We start from the raw sequence: 9019 nt of genomic DNA, 5'->3' as shown, positions 1-9019 counted from the left end.
TAGGGAAGGTAAAATTATCAATATTAGATTTGTTATAGTGGTGGTTGTCATTGCACCAAAAGATTGACCTATTAATGCTTGATACAACCACTAGACTTGTAGAGGACATAGAAGGTTGTTAAACCATGTCACAAATCCTAAAGGGGAACATTGGCCATTAGCCCAACAATCCCCCCCTTAACGTTACCCGAAGAGATTCGAACTTGTGACAAAGCTCTGATACCACTTGTTAGAGTGGTGGTTGTCATTGCACCAAAAGATTGACCTGTTAATGCCCTATACAACCACTAGACTTATAGAAGATACAAAAGGTTGTTAAACCATGTCACAAATCTTGAAGGGGAATGTTGGTCAATAGTCCAATAATATTTCCCTCTATTATCCATCATTTAGTCCTCAATGCAAGAAGAAGAAGACTACTCAAGAGTACAAGGCATTTATTCCTTTTACATCTAAAAACAACAACATTCTTTTTTGCAACACAAGGAGTAGCATGACCTACTATGCACAAGAATTGCAAATAATATGAGAGCTTTCAAATTCAATGTATTTCACTTAGCTAATATATTTAGAAGATATTGTAACTTGAGTGAACAACACCTTGTTCTTCTCCACAAGATCTACCAAATAAAAAATTGTCTATGATTTTGGTGATAGATTTGGAAGCACAATCTCCCAAAAGAGTTCACAATAGTAATGTTTTTTTCTTCATTTGAAAATTGCAATGATAACCTAGACAAATGAGCCCAAATAGAAAACTTTAAATCGTTCTTTGAGTTGAAGCCAGGATATCCCTCAATAAGGAAAAGGTCACTCATTCCCAACAACTAGAGACTATCTTGAAGAAATTTAGAGCAATCCTCCATATTAGAAAAGAACAAAAAATAAAACAATTGTTCAACAAAGCAATTAACATTTCCTCTTAGAGGCTTCCAAACTTGAAGAGCCCTTTTTTTTAGTGTCAATATTGAGATGATTACTAAGAAATCTCTAACTAGCGAACATCTAAGCCAACTCGTCGACTCATGAAGTAGATGACCAAGAATATCAATTGCATTTTCCTTCTTGCAATGAACCTCTTAAACATCATGTTTAGGAGCAATGATAACCATGAGAGGTGAGAAAGAAACAATCATGAGGCACACCAACACATTAACTATTATGCATTTGCAATGAATTAATTTAATAACAACTAGTTTAATTAATTAAACCAATCATATAGATTAATTAGAATGACACACAAATCTCATGTCCTTTCTTTCTCTATTTCTCTTTGATTCAATAGATTTCAAATACTGTGGGTTAGAAATAAATAATCAACTACATTTATTGAATGCATTTAATTGACTCAATGTACTTGATAATTAAATAGAATATAATCTCATATTACTAAAAATGTTTGAAAAAACATAAGAAATCAATTTTAAAAAAACTTGATACAAATTACTTTTTTCAAGAAAAAAATTTATGCAAAAGTTTAATGTAGAAGCAATCATATATAAACAACCACAAATGAATGAAAGAAAACTAATATTTTCAAGCAATTACAAATAATTAACAAGTTTCCTGAAAGCTTGGTTTCTTCTTGACAAATTGAAATAAGTTTCTTCCAAAAATATAATCTAGTAGAGATCTTTCTTGTCTTCATTTAAAGTGTCATGTTTTCAAATATTTCTAAACATAAAAATAAAAAGATTTCTTCATTCAATTCAAAACAGCATTTGTCTAATTTTTTTAAAATATTCATCTAATTGCTAGAACATAAAGAAATAAATGACTTTTAAAGCCAAATAGATGAAAGAAAGAAAAATGATAAAGCTAATATTCATCTTCCCTAATTAATAGATCTTAAATTCATAAAGAAATCTACAACTATCCAACAAGTATTTTTCCAATTTTTTATCAAAATAATGGAATTCCACATTGGAGCTAGGTCGCTTCAAGTGTATGATAGACTTTAAAGTGAGCTATTGAATCTTTAGTGATCCCTTGTTTGCTTAAATATTTGTGAATCAATTTCCGAAGTAAAGGGTATCCAAGCAAAGGCCAAAGTGAATTGAAGAATAGTGTATGTATGCCATTGTTGAACAATTAGAAACATGGTTGAGAAAAAAAAAAAAAGTCCTCGATTAGTAATGAATTTAAATTTCGAAAATCAAGTACCCTCTCAATGAGGTAGCTTAAATATTTAGAAAAGAAAGGGTGAAACAATCATTACGAGAATTTTAGATTTTGATTGGAGTAATTTGGATGAAAATCATATGAAACTCATTTTTCAAAACTAAGTCACATGTGAACAAATTGGATGAATTCAACATTTCCATATGAATTTATTGCTTTACTACTAAATAATTTGGTAGACAAATGTTGTCGTGGCAAAGAATAGGTCACACTAGAGGCCAATCTTATAGTGACAACAAATATAAGAAAAACATTGGCAAATGAGAAAATAACATGAACATAAACCTACTATGGCAACCATGTGTTTGATGATGAGATAGAAAAAATTACTCAAACAAATAACATAGAAAACAAAGGGTAGTAGAAGGTAAAAACAAGAAATAGAGCATTAATAAGTGTGACTCCACAATGGAGGCACATGTTAGTTGTCAAAGTTTAACTCACTTAATGCCACTTTTAAGCTTATTAGGATTTCAATCATCATAAATCTTGTCATGTTAACTTATTCATTTTTGGACACTCAACTTTTGCAAAAAAACCTTTTGTATTATCGGGTATTTGCACGACAGAAATAATTATTCCCTTGTGTGAACCTTATAAGAATACCAAATCAACAACATAATAAAATGTTAAAGACAATAGTTAAATTTTCAATGCACACCTTAGGTGGTGTAGAGCAAGTATGAGAAAAATGCTCATCAACTATTGTGTAAGTAAGAATGTGAACTAAGATCTAGATCTAGATCTAGGATAATGCTAAATGAACTAGAGTTGTCATTTAAATACAACTTTGTCATAAATGAAATTCTTTGTGCATCAAGTAAACATGTAATGCTTTAAGTTCAATTTGGATTCTAAGTGTCTAAAGTCACTTGCACTATATTTGATTGATGTTATTTACTCAACTTTGGACTTGACCCAAGGTGCATCAAGAAGGCCAATTCTTTGGAGTGAAGATGAAAACAAGTCAAGTTGTATCCTCACTTTCAACTGTTTGTACTCTTTTTAAATCAAAGTGAAAATAAAATTAAGAGAAAAGCTGCAAAAAAAAAACGATTTTCACTATTACAATATTAAAATGGTATAATTTACATTAACAACTCCACCATTATAGATTTTATTTTATTTATCATTATTTTATAATTAGAGAAATTCCCTTCACCCTAACCCTAGCGACCCACCCCCTTTATATTATTCGTTGGGCAATTTTGTTCTTTTAATCAAATTGTTCATGAATGGGCAATTTCGCTATGTTATATAAGCATCTGTGACGAGATAAATTGATTGAGCTAAGGATTGCAATGCTAATTATAATTCCACTTCTATAAAATACGTATTACCAATCCAACATTTTTTTTATTGTTGTCCAAATCTTATTTTCTTACTTGCATTCTCATAATTGTATGCCATATTAGAGGCCTACTCAAAATTCTTAAAAAAAATTGGCAAAGCATTTGAATTAGAAAATTACAAATGTAGAGATGTTAATTTGATGTAAATGAATGTTTTTTATTAAGTAAAAAAGAAGAGACCAAAAATCCTGAACAAAAAAGGTTTTGGAGGGACCTAAAACCCACAACAAAATATATTCAAGACTACTCACAGCAAGAGATAAGCCAGAGACAAGATGGGAAAAATCAACAACCATCCCCAACCAATATGAAATGTTACATGGCCAAATAAGTATAACTTGTTAACCACTAGGGTTGTTGTTGCACTAAAAGATCGATATGTCAATGCCCAATACAACCACTACACTTTTAGAAGACACGTGAGGTTGTTAAACCATATCGTGAATCCAATGAGGGATGGTAGCCCACTGCCAACAATCCCCCTCCTTGCATTATTCATCGTGGCCTGCAAGGATTCAAACATGTGACCAAGCTCTGATACCACTTGATAATTGCTAGGGTTGTCGTTGCACCAAAAAATTGACCTATCAATGCCTGATACAACCACTAGACTTATAAAAGACAAAAGAGGTTGTTAAACCATGTCGTGAATCCAACGAGAGATGTTTGCCCACTGCTAACATAACAATGGAAATCTAGCATACAACCCAATCCAACCAACAACAATTAAGTTTTTGACTTACTCTTGTCGAAGTGAAGGGTCATGTCAAAGGAACACTGGGGAGATTTAGCTTTCTTATTTTTAACCATGATCCATCCATCTTCCAACCTAGCAATATTATTATGACAAGAATTTAAAAAAAGAACAGAAGATCCCTTATAGTGGGAGGGAAGACTAGCATAAGGAGCCACGAAAGGGTCAAGACCAACCAATGGAATAGGGTCAGTATAAGCTTGAGACATTAAGGGCCCAAATTAGGTCCAACAAAAGTTTGAGGAGCAAAATGAGCATCAACAAAAGGAAGTGACCATCAGTCGAAGCCTGAACAAGAGAGGTACAAACCTTCCCAGAAGAAGCCACACACTCTTGGAAACAAACAACAAAATTAGAACTAACTCTAACCCAAGGCACGTCCGAGACAATAGACTTGATAATTGGGAGTGACCACAACATTTGAAGAATCTTGGACAAACACATGTGCTAAAAGTTTCCTCCTTTACCATCTTAAAATGGAAGCACTTTATTTGGAGACCTTTTAGCCCTCCATAGCGTGGTTTTGGTCTCCCTCTCTTCTTCCAATTTCATTCAAATTTCTAGGTCATCTCTATTTTTTCCGGCATGGCCCTTCGAATGCTATTTTAACACCTTTTTGGTCATATCTTCCGGTGACTTCCATATTTCCCAAATCTTTTTGCATTTCCTTTACAACCTTGTGGACCATTTTTGTGGACCCCCTCGAGAAGAGGTTGACCTAGGTCAAACTATTCCCTAAGGGATTTAGGTCCCAAAGCCCAAAGTGTATCAAGTGTCTCAATTGTTTTATGTTTCTCCCTAGTTGGCTTGCTTTTCTTTTTTATCTCAAAAACTAGTATATAAGAGGCTTGGGCATTTCATTTTCATCCATCAATCCACTCAAGCATTCTATCCACCATTGAGCAATCAAGAGAAAGCATACACACGTACATGAGACTTCAAGCAAGCATTTTCAAGATCAAGCATTTTCTTCTTGCATCAAGCCATCTTCCTTCAGGAATGTAGTAGAGGTTGGCTTCTAAGGAGACCTATTATCCAAATCATTCAAGTTCTTCTATCCTTCATCAAGGCGTCACAAACATTCACATTCATGAGGATTTTGACTTCCATGGTTTCCTTTTTCTTTCTTTGAGTCGAGGCTATTATATTTGCATACTTGATCACATATGAAAATCAATTGCATCTACAAAGGTAATTGTATTTCTCATTGATATATTCAAATTCACTACATGTTAGCATTTCCTTTATCAATATTTTTCATCTCACTTTCAAGGTCGATTCCTCAATGTAAGGCTTCACCAAGGCAAGCCTTCCCCAACAAACAAAACCATTTTTTCTTGTGTGCATGAACAAGACAACAAGATAGCAACTTCAGATCCAAGAACTATTTGCCAAGGGCTTCCTAGTGAACCTAGGTTGATTTTGCTACAATGTCTTAGGAATATGTCCATCATCTTGTAAACCCTTTGGACATGTTTCCTCGAGGCCTACCTGTTCCTAGAGATTTGGGATGAATAGGGCTTTTTGTCCTGATTGTAGATCTACAATCAAAATTATAGTCATAGTTTCATATACGCAATTTTCAAATCGAAAAAGCATCCCCTCTTACACATTTCAAGGTAAGTTCTCCATCCTCTCTTTTGTCTTTTAGCATAGACCTACTTCCATATTTTAATTTGATCGATCTATTTTACTCATCATTAAATCAATTGGTTCAATTTATATTTACATTGCACATCTTAAAGTTAATAAACATTGCATGAAAGAGGACTTGTTTGTGTACTTCCTTGATATAATTTAGGTTTAGTATTGTTATCCTCTATCCTACTTGGGTTTTGCTAATCTAACTTGGGTTATATTGAGTGTTATCTTTGGAAGCCCCTCTTTCTCTTGTATTGAATGTTAGTGTTAAGCGAAACTCTAATATTTACACACCTCATTTAAACACTTTCATTTCACCACTAAACACTTTCTGACAAAATAATGTTATGAAGAAGCACCTTTCTACCAAGAGGCAAATCTTTTCTCTCTCAAGGTCATACTGGGCAGAGACATGTCTAGTTTTAAAACATCTTCAACATCTAAAGAAGATACCTTCACAATCTAACCACTAAACCCAAGTAGAAGATTCAATGAAGCTCTTTGTAGGAAGCCCATTAGAAACATCCATATCAACCCAAGATCCAAGCACACGTGGAGTGATACATATCAAATAGCTCCCTATTTATCATCGAAAAATCCCCCAAGGCCTCATCCACTTCCTCTAGTACAGAGTTAGTCCAAAGATGAAGGGGAAGATTCAAGAGCCTGACCCAAATAGGAATCTTGTTGAATAGTTCAGAAGATGGACTAAAATTTAGATGGCATGGCTTCACCATCAAAAATTATTTATCTTCCTAATTAAATAATTATTACATAGAATATTAGATCTATCCTCAACCTTATTGAATTTAGCAATAAAATAACTCTTGGCCACAAGATAAATGTGAAAAATACCTGTAAGGATTGGCTCCCACTTTTGGAAAGTCCAGGCATTAAGTTGTGGAAGGCTAGGCCAGAATCCCCAAAACAGATAGATCAGACCATGAGAGGAGAATATAGATGTATTGTGGACTCCTTCGCAAGATTAGCAACTATCTTGAAAGAAACAACCTTACCAATAGGATATGGATTCTTGAGCTACAACTTAGTACCATGAGAAGCTCTGATAGCCAAAGGGGAAATGCCCTTGTGAATGCCTAATCTAGTATTTTTAAAAAAACTTCACAGCAAAAAGAGAGACATATCCCATAATAGGAGACTCCCCAACTATAGTTGTTGAAGGCCTAGGGTTGTGTGCAAAGAGCCTGACACAAGGGGGATCAAGAAACCCCAACCTAATAGCTCTTGAAACCACTGAGGAAGGAGTAGAGGCGATAGGCATCAAATCCGGATGCAAACGATCATGCAACCCATGAGAAGCAACACCTCGCACCCCACCCCTCACCCCAACAATTTCCTTTACAATATCAACAAATATCTTGAGAGCAACAACCTTACCAATAGGATCTAGATTGAAACGATCATGTAACCCATGAGAAGCCAAAGACCAACGCATTGTAGGTAGAAATGGCCAAGGCATTATGACCGCCCGCAAACCCATTAAAGGTTGGCACAACACCAAGAGGCACACCATTACCACCCTTGTCACTGAAACCAAGGGTTTGAGATGCAAGGGTGAAATTTGAGATTAGAGGGTGGGAGGAGACGTTGAGTAGGAGTGGCATTGTTGAGCAAGTTGCCTCCCACTAGTAAATGAATGTTACATCTTAGTACTAACATGCAATACAGAGCCATTTTCTCAAATTGAGTTTTCAGCAATGCTATCCCATGTTTCCAAGAGGAGGATGGTAGGGGACAAGGGGACGAGTTTTTGGGACAATTTTTTTTTTTTTAACCAAGTTTAGGGGCAACAATGGAGCAGCAAGGGGGATGACTGTATAAATATAGGAAATTTTGCATTTATACATTACATTCATATCAAAACATGGATAAAGCATGTGATTTAAAAATCACTGAACCTTTAACATATGACATTTCAATAACCAAACTCAATGTTCAATATGCGGCCATAATCTAGAACTATTGTCAATATGCATGTAAAATTAAAATAATAACATAAAAAATTCAAATACACCCAAGAACATAAGTTGAAATTCACAACCACCACCCACTACCTTCCAAATTGAAACACACTATTATCATTTAATTCTAAAACTACGCCTCCAACTCATTTTTAAGTGGACTAATATTGAGATACAAAAAGGTATTCTATACAATCCGATCATGATATAGGTTTGTTACAATAATATGATATCTTGATGCAACTTTCAATATTCACCATATTTTCCACAAAAGACACAAATCAACCCAAAACCAACTCAATATTGATGTATTGCCACAAGATGATATGAGAATGTATGTTATGTCTGTAATGCACTTACCAAACTTTCCCAACACCTTGCAAACATACTGCTATATGATTTTGAGCATGTGGCATGATTGTGATAGCATTCTTAATTTCACGATTCTTAACATAATGTTTGCAAATGCCAATCAAAGGACCCCCAATAGCAAGAATTAACTACCAAATAGTAATAAGCATGTTAGGGCAAACTTGGCACGGGCCCACTTTAAAACTAAAAGAAGAAATTTATAAAAGAAATTTGTGTTTTTTGAAGTGCTGATGTTTGTTATCTCACTGGGGATGCCCATCCATCCTAGGGACTTCCACGGCATCCTTGAGGCATCTCCAATGTCCCCAAGATGTACATGCATCTCCCAAAAACATTTCTGAAGTCCCCGAGTTTCTGGGATACTTCTTGTTGATTTTTGAAAAAAGGGGACTGTGGGGATGTCCTTTAGCCATCCCATAGTCTTGGAAACATTTCTGGTACAGGGACGAGGGATTTTAGGCTTGGAACATGTCCCCAGGTAACACTGGTTTTCACGATCGCTGTCATAAGGATTATAATATTAAATATTTATTTGAAATCATGGCCATCTACAAAGCATTTTGATTATATCTCGTGCAAAGATGTAATCATTTGGGCACAAGTTTTTAAGGTCTCTAAATGTAAGTCTCAAGTTAATTCAACCGCTATTAAAGTAACATATGCATGTCTTTGGTACTAAGTAGGTTATTTGGTATATTAACGGTGGATCAGTTTGCCAACATTGGCATGAATATTGT

Source organism: Cupressus sempervirens, chromosome 5 (genome assembly GCF_028749045.1).
Source record: "Cupressus sempervirens isolate cs-2001-9-10 chromosome 5, ASM2874904v1, whole genome shotgun sequence".
Taxonomy (NCBI): Eukaryota; Viridiplantae; Streptophyta; class Pinopsida; order Cupressales; family Cupressaceae; genus Cupressus; species Cupressus sempervirens.
Note: the sequence above shows the minus strand (reverse complement) of the source record.